This window comes from Prionailurus bengalensis, chromosome A1 (assembly GCF_016509475.1).
Source record: "Prionailurus bengalensis isolate Pbe53 chromosome A1, Fcat_Pben_1.1_paternal_pri, whole genome shotgun sequence".
In the NCBI taxonomy this organism is placed as follows: domain Eukaryota; kingdom Metazoa; phylum Chordata; class Mammalia; order Carnivora; family Felidae; genus Prionailurus; species Prionailurus bengalensis.
Window position 1 is genome coordinate 16648522 of NC_057343.1, and position 16094 is coordinate 16664615.

Below are 16094 nucleotides of genomic sequence, written 5' to 3' on the forward strand. Positions count from 1 at the left end.
TGCATTTTTTTCTCTACACTTTAACTGCTTCCTTTCTAACCTAGGAGAAGTTTTATAAGCCTGTTTTACAAGATTTTTAGAAGACGTGGATTACAGTTGTCATTCTGTCACTAACAGGATCAGCATCCTTAGAGAGATGCTTAGTTTATCTGTAAGGTAAAAAAACGTATCCGAAAAATGAGGGGGTGGGAATGATTGATTTTTAGGATTTCATCTTGCTCTTTGGCTCTAATCATACATGTGAAGTGGTTTTTTTTTTTTCTTTTGAGTGAGATTTTCACAGAGCTCAATTCTTAATAATAGAAACCTAGCGATTTTTTCTAAATGTTATTCCATTTAGAAAGTCTTTCCCATCATAAACACAATATAATTCTACTTTCAAAAGCAAGGAGTCATGTTCAAATACAACTTTGATCTGCCTTCCCATTAGATATACATAATAGAGTAATTGAAAAAAAAGACAGAAATGTAGTACGTTATTGGGCGTCAATTAAATTTCAGAGCCGGAATGAGTACACAGGGAAATAGGCAACCACAGTTTAATGCATTTAAAATTGCGGACGTTGTTAGTGTTGTACATTAACAAGGCATAAATGAACTGTCTCATGCCATTAGCTTTTAAAAACCACTTCAAATGCATTTATATTCAAAATCCAAATACATGATTTTAAACAAGAAATTGTGTCTGTTTTGTGGCTTTTAATATGAACTAATATGAATATATCCTCTGCGTCTCATTTTCACATTGCAAAAAATGGCATAGTGTATATAAAAACACTCAATATACATACTATCATTTTGCTTCAACCAAAATTAAAAAAAAAAACTGTGTACTTATGGATTTGACTATTTTTTCTAGGTTGAATATTAGAGTACAAATTTAGATCTTCTTGAATCATATCTTCTACGTTAACCTTTTTTTTTTTAATTAACAAGTACAAAAATAGAGTTTACGTTGGATTGCACTCCTTTGACCATCTTTTTCTGATCATTTCTTCTGTGTTTGAATTAGTCAAGCCATGACATGGTTCTAAGCTGAGGTCTTTGTATCCCAAACTTTTTATTCTAAACTACCTAAAGCTTATGTTAACAAATTCACATTGCCTTGGCCCTACCTCTGCTGTTCTTTATGATCTTCTGTTCGGATAGAACCTGATCATCTGAACTGTGAACAAGCTTCTGAGATGATGCTGATACACACCCAAAATTGTGAACCTGCTACTTGAATATTTCCAAGTACAGCTGTATTTGACTAAATAATGATGAAAAACACTTTATTATATGTAAGTGATGAATCACTGGGTTCTACTCCTGAAGCCAAGACTATGTTAACTCACTTGAGAAGATAGATAGATAGATAGATAGATGATAGATAGGTAGAAAAAATGAAAAAAAAAACCACCACACTTTAAATACACACTTTCCAATTTCCAATTCCGTTGTCCCTATCAGTCTCTCTCCTTATAATGCTTGATTGGTTTGGCCTCTCACTAGTTCTTTCCTGGGCTGTCATGGAAATCTTCCTAATTACCCTGTTACTTTCCTCCCCCCTCCATTTCTCCCCATACGCTCATCTGTCATTATACCAGTGTCCATTTTTCTCAAATGTAAGTCTCCATCACATGATACTTTTCAAAATCAAGCCCCAAATCTATCTAGATCTCTATTGTTCTTTATGCCAATGGAAAATCTATTAATAAAGTGTTCGTCCCTATGGTTCCTTTGTGACTCCATAATCACCCAGATCAAAAGGACTTCTGGACTGTAAGTTTAAGAAAAGTATGGCCACATTGTTAATTCTAGCGGCTTTGTCCTTCAGAGCCACCATCCATAAGTTAACTCCTACTCTTTCCAATGAAGTAACTCCTTTTTCTGTGGCACTGTTCTTTGCTTTTGCTACTTTCTTCCACCTTTGGGCCTACAAGATACCCTGGCCTCTGGCCTGTAATACTTAACTCCTCTTTGTTGGGCTTCTCCTCACACATAAGCATGGCTAATTCCTATCAACCAGATTTTACTCCTTCCAAAAAGCCTGCAGGGTCATGCACCCCTAAATGCCCAGCAGCAGCTAGTACTTCCCCTATTGACAACAGATGCCCTATTTTATAATTGCCAAATCACCTGCTAGTTTGAGCTTCTAAACTGGTGATTTTCAGTGCACTTGGGTGGCTCAGTTGTTTGGGCCTCCGACTCTTGATCTCGGCTCACGTTATGATCTCACGATGCATGGGATCAAAACCTGCGGTGGGTTGTGCACCGACAGCGTGGAGCCTGCTTCGGATTCTCTCTCTCCCCCTCTGCTACTCAAACGCTCTCTCTTTCTCTCTCCCTCAAAATAAATAAACAAGTATTTACAAAAACAAACTGGTGATTTTCAGTTTTTCAGCACTGTTGACATTTTAAGCTTGATTCTTAGAGATTCTTAAGATGATTGTTAGGGACAGCAGAGGGGTAGCTGTCTCAAGCCTTTATCCACTAGATGCTGGTAGCACTCCCCTCCATCTCCAGTTGTGACATTCAGATAAGTTGTCACTTACTGCCAAACGTCCCTGGGGAGAAAAATTGACCCTGGTTGGGAATCACTGTTCTAGATAAGTAGATGTCAATCTTGGTTGCTAATTAGAATTTCCTGGGGAATTAAAAAAAAAAAATCTGTGTCTGGCTGTTACTCAAGAGATTCTGTTTTAATTAGTTTGGTTTGAGATGAAACTTAATCAGAATTCAAAATAAAGAATTTTAAAAAAGGGGATAAAAACTTGACACTTAGCTTATATTAGTCACAAAGGGAAGGGCTCTATCGTACTTATGGAATCTTACCAGCGTGTAATAAAACCTAACACTTTTTTTTTGGCAGTTACTAGATAGTTTGAAATGATGAACTGCATGAATAAATGAATTCAGCTATCTGTGCTTCTTTATATTATTAGACATGATTCTACATTTTGTTGTAGTTCTCTATTTACTTGTTTATCTCTGCATAATGCATTCCTTGGAGGAATTTCCATTCTAACATAGTACTTGGTGTATACTTGACAATCAATAAGCACTTTTGAAAGGATGCAGTAGGAAATGAATAAACAGCTAAAGGAACAGCTTTTCATACCTACCTCATTCTTATTGTGCCAGAAGCTGCTGGTTTACAGTTTTCTGTTATCATTAAATTCTGCCAATCCAACTGCCATTCTTACTTTTTTCTCAAGCAAAAATATTCTGAGGCTCTTAGAGAAGAAATGTTGAAGCTCAAACACTGACTCCCCACCCTTTCTGTAGCTGGGTATAGCCATGAGAATATGTCTGGCCAGTGATGTAAGAAGAAATCATTGAATGGGATTTCTGGAGAAGTTCATTAAAAGGGGGAAAGAAAATGACACATCTCTTTCTATCTTCCCGTTCTTCATTTCTTCCTCCCTAACACAGATGGTTGAAGCTCCAAATTCTATCTTGTACTACAAGGTGACTCATATAATGAAAGCCATTTGCCCAAGGTCAGGAGCAAAAAACATAAAAATCATGTGTTAACATACCAGCCCTTGAACTGTACACCTTTGCATCCTTAGATTTAATTGAGAGAAAATAAAATTCAGTCTTGTTTCTGATCTTTGTTACTAGCAGCTTAAATACACTTAACCACTGCAATAGTCAATAGAGCACATTCTGTTGAAAATCCTATTTTCTCTCTCTCTCCCTCATTATACTATGTACATTTCAAAGGAAGAAGGCATATATTTTATTTGTGTCTCATTTTATCATAATGTGTACAAGGATGGATGTATCATCCTACAGTTTGGGTGTATGCATTTTGATCTGGCCTCTTATATTAAATTAGTGTGTTCCTTTATGAAAATCGTGTCTACAGAGTTCTTTCAGAATTCCAGAATGTGCCCTCAAATACACGTCTAAACAATGTTCACCTGCTTCTAATGGGAGTTTTCTTGCTGGGAACTTGCTGTTCATGTAAAAATGCTTCCTTTCAGAGACTGCATTAAGGATTGTAAGCTACAAATATAAAAAATGACTGGCATGCTTGCTGTGAAGTAGTTGTTTTTAGAAAAATAAATCTTTTCCTTCCAGCAAGATTCAGCTATCTAAATTTACCCAAATGGAATGGAAATTGCCCTCTTAACTAATTACACACTTGGAAATGTTCACTTAGGGCTAATTGTCTATTGGCAATTACCTCCCCATCCACCATCTTTAAGAGGTGAGGAAGTGATTGTGCAAAACCCCTTTGAATATTTCAATGGAGAAATTGTAAAAATACTGTAAGCTTTTGCTGAGAGAGATCTCTGAAATATTTATAGGCCTCAAATTTCTCCCTAATTGCTTTAAGATATTCATTTATTAACATGATCCCTCATTTCCTTTCCTCTCAGCAAACCAAATAAAAAAAAAAAGTAATAAGAAGCTCTGTCAGTTTATTTTCTCGTAAAATACCTTGCATTTTTCAACAACTGCAAAGAAAGCTAGACTCACCTGTATTCCTTCCACGTGTTTGTGTCTTATTTTCTCTCATGTAAGGCAAATGGGAAAAATACTACCCTACTGGGGAAAAATAAGAAACGTTTTGAGTTGAGAGACAATTTATGATGGCAGATCCATCACAAATACAGAAGTAATCATCTGAAAGGGACATTACTTAGTCTATAGAATGGTGACATGGATGGAAGCTACATTCCCACATTATAGTCATTGTCAAAAAAACAAAAGTAATGGAATATATTTAAACCCAGCTGTTTTAAACTAAATGAAAAGCAATTAATCCTGCAGCAGCTCTAAAATATCTGAAATATAATTTTGTTATTGATTTAGTGAAACTATAGTAGAGACATTGCTCTAACGTTTACAAGGTTGGATAGAGTTGTTTGCCATTGGTATGGATATTGCATTCTATTAGAGAAGTGCTTACCGGGCATTTCAGTTTATTGAAACAACATGGTCCTTGCTTTGGAAAATTATATACATTGTATTCTCTTTTTTTAAATGACTATACTTAATACTTTCTTGAATAGCTTCCCCCCACCCCAACGTTATGCCCAACGTGGCATAACACGTTGTCCTAGAAGGTACAAGTAGAGGAAGAAGGGACGTGGCAAGGAGGGAATACAGATAGTGGGGAATTTAGAGACCAATGACTAAAAGTATTTTAAGAAAGGAGTTGTCAATACTATCAAAAACTGCTAGGAAGTCAGGCAAAACAGGGAATAAATAGTGGACATGAGTTCTAGCTTTGGATGGGTAATTGATAGCATGACGATGTACGTTGTAGTCCAGACTGGGACACCTTTAAGAATGGAACTTTAACATCAAGTTATGATGTAGAATATTGTTATCTCTACCCTTAAAATGAAAATAAGTCTCACTTTTCTTTAGAAGAAAAGTAATTATTTTCCCACTAACATTTTATTTTACAATTTGCATATTTTAAGTATCTTATTAAAAGTACCAAATATGAATAATTGCAATTCTCAACGTTATATTGTGAAATGATAGCATACCTATGCTTTAAGATACCATGCTATAAGGGCCCAACCTTTAATGCATGTTCATCACTCAAAAACTCAAAATTACATTTGTTGTTCTCACCATATTTCCTTTCTACACATTTTATTTTAAACATCAGAAAAAAGTGAATATTATATTTAAGCCTAAATCTGATTTATAAGTTGTGGTACTGTCTAAATTCATGCATATACATATTCATATACCTACACACATATGATTTGAATACATGTATATGGGGCGTGTGGGTGGCTCAGTCAATTGAGTGGCCTACTCTTGATTTCTGCTCAGGTCATGATCTCACGGTCGTGAGATCAATCCTCATATTGGGCTCTGTGCTGGGTGTGGAGCCTGCTTAAGAGTCTCTCCTTTTCCTTCTGCATCTCCCCTGTTTGTGCTCTCTTTCAAAACAAAACAGAATGAAACGAAACAAAACGAAACAAAACAAAACAAAACCTATACCTATCCCTATATCCATTATGTGGACTCCAGCTACTGTGCAGTGTCCTTTCATTTCAACTTAAAGAGCTTGCTTTATTAGTTTTTAGAATGGGTCTGCTAGGAGCGTTTAATTTTTCCTGCATTTTTTTAAATGATTATTTTTGAGAAAAAGAGCATGAATGGGGGAGGGGCAGAGAGACAGGGGTCTGAAGTGGACTCTGTGCTGACAGCAGAGAGCTGGATGTGGGGCTCAAACTCATGAACGCTGAGATCACGACCTGAGCCCAAGTCGGATGCTTAACCAATTGAGCCACCCAGGTGCCCCTCTCCTTCATTTTTGAAGGATGGTTTTATCAGATAGGTAATTCTTATCTGACAGGTTTTTTTTCTCTTGGCACTTTGGATAGGTTATGTCACTGACGTTTGGCCTCCATGAACTCTAAGAGAATCACTACTCTCATGCTGCCTTCAAGATTGTTTGACTTTAAAAGTGTGATTATAATGTTTCTCAGGATGGATGTCTTTGAGTGTATCCATCTGGAGTTGGTTGAGCTTCTGGGAAGTGTCGATTAACATTTCCTGACAATGTGGGAGTTTGCAGCCATTACTTCTTCAAGTATTCTAACTGTCCCATTCTCTATCTCCCTCCTTTTGGGGCTCCTCTGATGTGTATCTTGGTACGCTTGATGTCAGCCTTCCCTAGGTCTCTCAGGCTCATTTCATTTTTATTCTTTCTTTTCTTTTTTGTTGTTTATCAAGACTAAGTTCAACTGATCTACTTTCAAGTTCATCGATTCCTTCTGCAACCTTCTCAAGTCTGTTACTGAGCGCTTCCAGTAAATTTTTCATTGCAGCTATTTCATTTTTGAACTCCAGAATTTCTATTTGTTCCTTTTTAAAAAAAAAAATAATGTTTATTTATTTTCGAGACAGAGGGAGACAGAGCGCAAGTCGGGGAGGGGCAGAGAGAGAGGGAGACACAGAATCTGAAACGGGCTCCAGGCTCTGAGCTGTCAGCACAGAGCCTGATGTGGGGCTCGAACCCACGAGCCGTGAGATCATGACCTCAGCCAAAGTCAGACGCTCAAAACGACTGAGCCACCCAGGCACCCCTCTATTTGTTCCTTTTTAAAAAAGTAAGTATGATGGGAGAAGATAGGATTCAGTGGGCAGAGAGGGAAAGATTAGGGCCTGAGATCCCTGGGTGGGGAAAGGCACCTATTTTGGAACAATGCTGGGAGTGTTTGACCATAAGCCCCCTCAGGCATAAGATTCCTCTTAAGAATGTAACAGACCCCACCTACTCCCTGTCTGGTTTCCCCTCAGGGATTTGTCAAAAGAGGTAAGTATGGGCATAGACCACTCCTCATACAATGGAAACGAGCCAATCAGGAATGGACAACCCAACACCTATCAAGCCAATAAGGGTAGAACCTGAGAAGGAACAAGGGGGAAGGAAAGGGGAAGGGCTGACCAGAGCTTTGTAAAACAAAGGCTCTTGCTTATGGTCCATGGCGCATTCACTTTCGAATGTCCCCTCTCTGTAAAGAGAGCTTTCCTACTATTCTTCCTTTCTAATCCTATACTCTTATATAATGCCTGCTGCTCATTTTATTTTGTGTCTACCTTTTCATTCTTCAGAGTGGCCAGACAACGAGCCCCGGGTATTGAGGTAAAAAACCCTGCAACATAATTTTTATGTTTTCTTTCTTTCTTTTCTTTTCTTTTTCTTTTTCTTTTTTTTTTTTTTTCAGTTAGATACACTGATCTCCTGCTTTCCTTGAGTTCTTTAGACATGCTTTCCTTTAAGTCTTGGAAAATATTTAAAATATCTTATTTAAAGTATTTATTTAGTAAACCCAGTATCTGTGCTTCCTCTGATATGGTTTCTAGTGATTATATGCGCTGTAATTTCTTTGTGTTTTTTGTTTTGTTTTGTTTTGTTTTTTTGTTTGTTTGTTTGAAAATTGCACAGTTTCTTATCATAATGTGGCAACTCTGGAATCATATTCTCTCTCCTTCTCAGGGTTATCTGTTGCAGTTTGTTGTCATTGTTGCTGTTTGTACGTTCAGCAACTTTTCTCAACTAATTTTGTGAAGTCTTCCTTCTTTGTCTCCTGTGGCCACTGGAATCTCTTTTCATTAGCTTAGTGGTCAGCTAATTATTGGATGGGGATACCCTGAAATGTCTAGAAAGAGAACATCCCTGTCTTTGCAGAGAAGCTCTATGTGGACCTTGGAGCACACTTCAAAACCCAGTCTGCCAGTTTACATCTGTGCCTTACCATTTCTTTTCTTCTGCTTTCCCCGAGTGTCTAGGTTAGCCAGAGGGAGCTCAAGGCCTTCTCAGGTCTTTCCCGAGGCTATCTACAATCCTGCTCCTATGTGCATGGCCTTCTAGATTCCCAAGAATATGTCAAAGCTTTTCGAAATCCTTATTTCCCAAAGAATCTCTTGCCTCCAGCCTTTCTTCCTAATCTTTTAAGTCAGTTCTTTGTTTTCCCCAACTGCTATCCATTGCTTCAGGCCACAGTGGCTACAATATTTGTTGTTTTTTCTTTTTGATAAATGACTCACCCCACCCATGTCCCATGGAAGCTTTAGCACAAGCAAGTTCTAAGGTACTATAAAGACAAGCTTTTCTAGCTGGCCTTCCTGGGAGTCATCAGACAGATGGACTAAGGACCGTTCTTTGCAAATAAGCCCATTCTGGTCACTTTAATCCTGGTAATGGGATGGTGAGCTATTATTTTCGAGGCTGCTGCTGAGCTGGGGGTCTGGGGATGGAGCCTGGGTAAATTAGAATGCCACACAGCTTGCTGTTCTTTCTGAGATCCAGCTGTTGTTATACTACAAACAGTTCCTGAGTTGTTGCAAGCTTTTGACAAATTTCCAGAGTTCCAAAAAATAGACCTGTTTTACCAATTTATAAGTTTATACATTTACACTGCTTCATATTTTATACAAAATCTGATATTATCACTCTTCGATTTTAAACATTCTTGCTAATGTTTAGTAGAATTTCATTTAATTTGCAGATCCTTATGGACAATTTGAGTACCCATTTCTCTAGTTTTTTTTTTTTTTTTTTCAAATATGTTGCCCATTTATCTACTGAAGGTCTTTTTAAAATGTTGATTTGTGAGATCCAATCACTACTTGGTTATATACAATCCAGGTATCTTCTCCCAACACTTTTGGCCCTCTCCTTCTCCCCCACCCCCTCTTCCTCCTCCTCCTCCTCCTCCTCCTCCTCCTTCTTCTTCTTCCTCTTCCTTTTCCTCTTCCTCTTCCTCTTCTCCTTCCTCTCTTGCCCCTCCTCCTCCTTGTCCTCCCCCTCCTCCTCCTTGTCCTCCCCCTCCTCCTCCTTCATCTTCAATATCTTGATTAGCAGAAGGTCTTACATTTATTGTAGCTAAATTTAACATTTTTTTACCTTTGTGTTTATCTCTGTATTTTCTGTCTAAAGACTTTTTGCCCACCTTTCAAGATCATTGGAATATCATTTAGGAGGAATTATTAAAACTAGTGCATATTCAATAATACAGTAATTCCACTTCTGAATACATATCCAAAATACATTATCCACAGTGTAAACTAGCTGTTTATCGAAGTTCAACAGTTATTTTCATAAAAATATAAACAGTCCTGATACTCTAATAATAGTAGAATGCATAAAAGCAAAAAATTTAAGCTATGGTGGACTACACACAGGCAAATCTAAACAAGCTACAACTACACTCACCAATATGAACGAATCATAAAAATGTTTTTATTTAACCAAACATGTCAGATACAAACTGTACACAGTCTGTGAATCCAAATTATATAAAGTTCAAAAGAAGACAAAACCATGTTGGAGTTAGGATAACCAAGAGAGTGATTAACTTTGTTGAGAGGAAACTTTGATTAGAAGATAAGTTGGTGTTTCTGTGGTGTTGGGATTGTTCTATTTCTTGACCTTGGTCATGGTTACATGTTTCCACAGACGTATCCACTTAGTGGAAATGTAGCGAACCATTCACTTGTAATTTGTGTTTTAGTATGTATATTAAACTTCAATAAATAATTTTAATTTAACTGGGGATGACATTGCACAAAAACCATTAGAAAAAATAGATGTTATAGATTAAAAGACAATTAAAATGTATACCATGCTTTCAGAAAATAATTATTTATTAACAAAGTGTTTTTTGTCTGTTTACTGAGAGTGACTAGTTGATCTTCCAGTCTGATTTTCTTGTGTGATCTTTGCCCTGGGAAATTATTTTATTCAACAGATTGGCTAGTTACTGACACAGTGTCCCAAACAGTACCCTAAGAGGTTTTGTTGGGAAGGAAATTTTGGTAAAAACCACATACAGAATGAAAGGATACATTTTGTATAACCTACTCTAGAGTTGATGTCTTCTCCTCTACCTTTTATTTTTTACTTTTTTAAAATTGGGATATAATTGATATATAACATTGTATTAGTTTAGGTGTACAACATAATGATTCAATATTTGTCTAGCATTTTGCAAGCTGATTACCTACACTAAGTCGCGTTAATATCCATCACCATACACAGTTAACAAAACTTTTTTTCTTGTGATGAAATTTTTAAGATTTATTTTCTTAGCAACTTTTAAATATGCAATACAGTATTATTAACTATAGTCACCATGCTGTACATTTTGTCCCCATGACTTATTTATTTTATAATTAGAAGTTCGTACCTTTTGACCCCCTTCATCCATTTTTCCTATTTTCGGCCAGCACTTTGGGTAACCACCAATCTATTCCCTGTATCTTGTTTTTTGTTTTGTTTTGTTTTTAGATTCCATATATAAGTGAGATCATATGGTATTTGTCTTTGTCTGACCTATTTCACTTAGCATAAAGCCCTCAAGGTCCATCCATACTATCACAAATGGCAAGATTTCCATTTTTTTTTTTTTTGGCTGAGCAATATTCCACTGTACTTACATATCACAATTTTTCTATCCATCCATCCATTGATGACACTTAGATTGTTTCCATATCTTGGCTATTATAAAATAATGCTGAAATGAACATGGGGTGTGTATATTTTTTTCAGACTAATGTTTTTGTTTTCTTTGCATAGATACCCAGAAGTGAAATTGATGGATCATATGGTCATTCTATTTTGACATTTTGAGAAAACTCCATACTTTTTTTTTCATAGTGGCTGCATCAATTTATATTCTTACCAATGATACACAGTTTCCTTTTTTCCATATCCTTGCCAACACTTGTTATCTCTTGCCTTTTTCATGATAGCCATTCTGAAAGGTATGCGGTGATATCTCATTGTGGTTTTGATTTGCATTTTCCTTATGATTAATGATGTTGAGTACCTTTTCATTTAGCCATTAGTCATCTGTATGTCTTCTTTGGAAACTATCTGTTCAAATCCTCTTCTCATGGTTCAGTGAGAACATTTGTGATTTTTTTTGCTATTGAGTTGTAGGAGTTCCTTATATATTTTGAATATTGATCTCTTATCAGATACATAATTTATACATTTTTTATCCCACTTGGTAGGTTGTTTTTTTAGTTTGTCCTCTGTTGAGAAGCTTTTTCATTTGATGTAGTCCCACTGGTTTATTTTTACTTTTATTGCCTTTACTTTTGGTGTCAAATCCAAATAATCATCACCAAGAGTTTGTCAAAGAGATTACCGTTTATGTTTTCTTCTAGGAATTTTGTAGTTTCAGGTCTTACAGTCAAATCTTCAATCTGTTTTGAGTTTAATTTTATATAGGGTGTAAGGAAGGGGTCCAGTTTCATTCTTTTGCATGTGGCTGTCCAATATTCCCAACATCATTAATTGAAGAAACTGTCTGTTACCCATTGCATATTCTTGACTCCTTTGTCATAAATTAATTGAACACATATGAGTGGATTTATTTCTGGGCTCTATATGTGTTCCATTGATCTATATGTCTGTTATGCCAATGCCCTACTGTGGGGGTTACCATAGCTTTGTACTATACTTTGAAATCAGGGGTTGTGTTGTTTCTAGCTTTGTTCTTTTTTTTTCAAGATTGTTTTGGCTCTTCAGGTCCTCTAACTTTTAAATCACCAGAGACTCAGGAATCTATTCTTTCTTCTTACCATATTAGTTCTGATATTTTGTAAGCCCTAATTACAACATACACAAAATTTCCTAAGACTTTGTGATTAATGTTCATGTTATTTATCCTAGGAGGTATTCACACAGTAACAAATTTTCTTGTCCTCCCTGTCTACTAAAAAAGCACCCATATTTTCATTTCACAAAGAGCTTAAAGCATTTTATATTATGTGTGTTTTAAATACTAAGAGTTTTGTCTCTGTTTCATGTGCATATTCGGTGGTCTGTGACTAAGCAGTTATAACAATACAACTGGGAAAAAGTTTATGATTAAAAGATGCTTGGAGACAGAAATATTTATATTTGTATTATTATAATATATTAGGTATTAGGTACAAATAATCTGCAGGAGTATGTCAGCCAAGAACTTGTTGGGCAAAGCGTGTCTAGGAAACCAAGATTATGAAACATTTGTAAAAAATGACTTCAGTCTGAGTTGGCTCTTTTCCCCTAAAAAAACCCTTTAAAACCCTCTTAGAGAGATAGTTGCAGGATCTGCTATGTTGATTTGGTCACTATAACCTTAGCTAGGAAAAATTACAGTGAAGACCCCATATGTAGAATATAGATGGCAAGAATACATGGTTAAGTTGCCTATTTTTTGTTTTTAGAAACTGATAGTAGGTGAATGATGCTAAATTTATCATTTTAAAAGATGTAAACTCTTTTTTAATAAATCATGCCTGATAGTTGGTATCTAATAAAATATCTTCCTTCTAATAAAGACAGAATTCCTGAAATGACTCAGTTTTGTTCTATCATGGCAAGATAAACAACTTATTTTGCCAAACAACTGAGTCCTTTAAAAATGTACGGGTTCCTCTTTTATTTATATTTTATTTTTTTTTTTTGTTATTTTTTAAATGTTTCATTTATTTTTGAGAGACAGAGAGCATAAGCAGGGAGGCACAGAGAGAGAGAGAGAGGGAGACAGAGGATCCAAAATAGGCTCTGCACTGACAGCAGAGAGCCCAAAGTGGGGCTCAAACTCATGAACCATGATATCATGACCTGAGCTGAAGTTGAATGCCCAGCCCACTGAGCCACGCAGGTGCCCAGGGTTCTTCTTTTAAATTTCACTAACATTTACCAGAAAACAAATTGTGTTTGTTGAAGAGGTTTAGTCATCAATTTGGAATGTGCTAAATATTGGCGATATAAAGATGTATAAAACGTGGATGGCTGAGTTTTTGGAAATAAGCACAAAAATTATTACAAAATACCATAATAAAAGTTACTATCTGAAGTATACAAAAAACAATATGATGGAAAAACAAGAATAAACAATAAATGCAGTTACTTTCCAGATATTCCCAAAGCATTAGTTTGAGTCAAATATATTCTCATTTTTCCACCTTATAAAATAACCTCTAATTTTGTTCTGTAAATAATTATACTTAGTTCTTTTAGTTGTAATGAGTTAAACTGGTTAGATTTTCATCTTATTTTATCTTTGTTAATTCTTTAACCGTGGCTGAAAACTTGTCTTGATAGAAGTAAAAGGAAGATTAAAAAAAAGAGAGAGACAAGCCGAGCATTAATTGCAGTATTAAGTGTGACCTTATGAATAGGTTGTTAGATCCAGAAATGGGAATGCGAGCATTGAATGAAAGAAAAAGAACAATTAAGTCAAAGAAATTTACTGAACAACTGAAACAGTTCTAATTACTGTGCATTCTATCAAAAAAGAACAAAATACATGAACCCAAGTTGAATTGCATTCCGCTTGAATTGCTTTGGCAGGGACAGACCTTTAGTAGTTAACTCAGGTTGGGGTTCTGGACAGGTCAGCTGTGTCTATCTGTAGTAGTGAGGCTTTGTAGCTTTATTTTGGCTAGGCGACTTCCTGTGTTCTGAAGCTTGAGGGTGCCGCTGGCCGGGCTCCATGGTAGGGTTTGTCTGATAATTGGGCTATTTGGTCAAGCAAGGCCACTGCATGCACTTTGAGGTCAAGATGGTAGGGTGCTACTGACGGGGTGGATCTATTGGCCTGGCTCTGTTTTGTTTTGTTTGTTTGTTTTAACGTTTCATTTATTTTTGAGAGAGAGAGGGAGACAGAGCATGAGCGGGGGAGGAACAGAGAGAGAGGGTGACACAGAATCTGAAGCAGGCTCCAGGCTCTGAGCTGTCAGCACAGAGCCTGACACAGGGCTTGAACCCAGGAACCCAGGAACCGTGAGATCATGACCTGAGTGGAAGTTGGACGCTTAACCCACTGAGCCATCCAGGCGCCCTGGGCTCTGCTTTTAAACAGAGCCACAGAGTGGGCTCCCTGATCAGGTGAAGTTGCTGGCTGTTCTTTGCAGGCAGGTGGGACCACTAGCTACCTTCTGCCATCGCCTGTGGTCTGGCAAGTTGACAGGCTGTGTTACCTGGCAGGGAGATACCACTGTTTGCTCTCCATGATTCATCAGGGCTATGGTCCAAGATCTACAGTCACACTTGTTTGAGTGGAGTCTCAGACTGTGCTCCCTAACCTAATGGTGCTACTGGCCAGATTCTCTGTTCTGGCCGGCTCCACAAAGGGTTTTACGATTGGATGGGACCTTAGGCTATGCTTAGTGGTTGGGTCGGGCTGCAAACTATGCCCTGAAGTAAGGGCTGCAGCTGGGTTTCATGATCGGGTGGGCCCCTGGCTGTGCTCTGCTCTTGGGCAAGTTCATTGGCGGGCTTCCTGGTCAGGAGGGGGTTCCAGCTGTTATCCTACAGTTCCTGGGGCTAAAGGCCTTCTTCACAGTCGGGTGGCGTCCCTGTGCAGGGTCTGTTGTTGAGTCTGCAAGCTGTGCTCAGTGATGGGTAGGAGTAACTGGGTAGGCTTTCTGCTTGGATGAGGCTGCAAGCCAAGTGTTCAATAATCCTGTGAGGTGGTAGGCTGGCTGCCCCTACTGTATGGGGTTGTAGGCTGGTATCCACGACTGCCAGAGTCACTGTCAGCTCTCTGACTAAGGGAGGCCAGAGGCTGTTCTGACCAGTTGGCCATGGCTGCTGGATTTTCTCCCGGACCATGTGGGGCTATAAAATGTGTTCATTGGCTGCCTACATTCTCTGATCAGGTCTCCTGATCAGCAGTTGGGTGGGGTCTGCCCCAATGTGCTTCTGTGCTGAAGCAGGGCTAGAACAGCCTCCGTGGCTACTATGGCCCATCGGCTGGGGACCTGAGTCAGGAAGAACTGCCAACTAAGCTCTTTGGCCAGTTGGAGCCACAGATTTGGATCTGCAGATGGTAGGGCCTCTGGCTGAGATCTGCTTGGGTGACGCTGCAATTGCGGCTATAGAGTGAGCTATGCAGCTGCCCAGGTTCTCTGGCCAGGCTTCCTGTTTGGACAGGACTAGAGGCTAAACTCAGCAGTTAGGCAGGACTTTAAATTTTCTTCCCTGCCTTGGCAGGGACCGATGAATTTAAAGCAGCCTTTATAACCATGCTCCATAAAGTAAAGGTAAACTCCATTCCAGTGATCAGAAAAAATAGAAATTTTGACAGGGAAAAAGAAACATGTGAAATAAACAGAACTGAAGAAGCAATATTTGAAAAAAAATCATTGGACTTTTAACAAAAAGAAAATAAGAGAAAAATAAGTCTGCTAATTTGAACATGGATCTACAGAAATTATGTATTCTGAAGAACAGAAAGAACAAGAAAGAAATGTCAGAGATTTATGCGATGATATTAAAATGTGTCATATTTGTATCATTGGAAGCCTAAAAGTGGAAGGGATAGAGATGTGTTCAAAAAAATCATTTGAGGAAATAATAACCAAAGCTTCTGAGAGTTGAAGCTCAGCAAATCCCAAATATGATGATATCAAAGAAAACCTGGCACGTCTGGGTGGCTCAGTCGGTTAAGTGTCCGACTTCAGCTCAGGTCATGATCTTACAGTTCCTGTGTTCAAGACCCACATAGGGCTCTTTGCTGTCGGAGCAAAGCCCCCTTGGGATCCTCTGTCTCCCTCTCTCTCTGCCCCTCCCCTGCTCTCACGTGTGTGCATGCGCTCTCTCTCTCAAGAATAAAAAATCA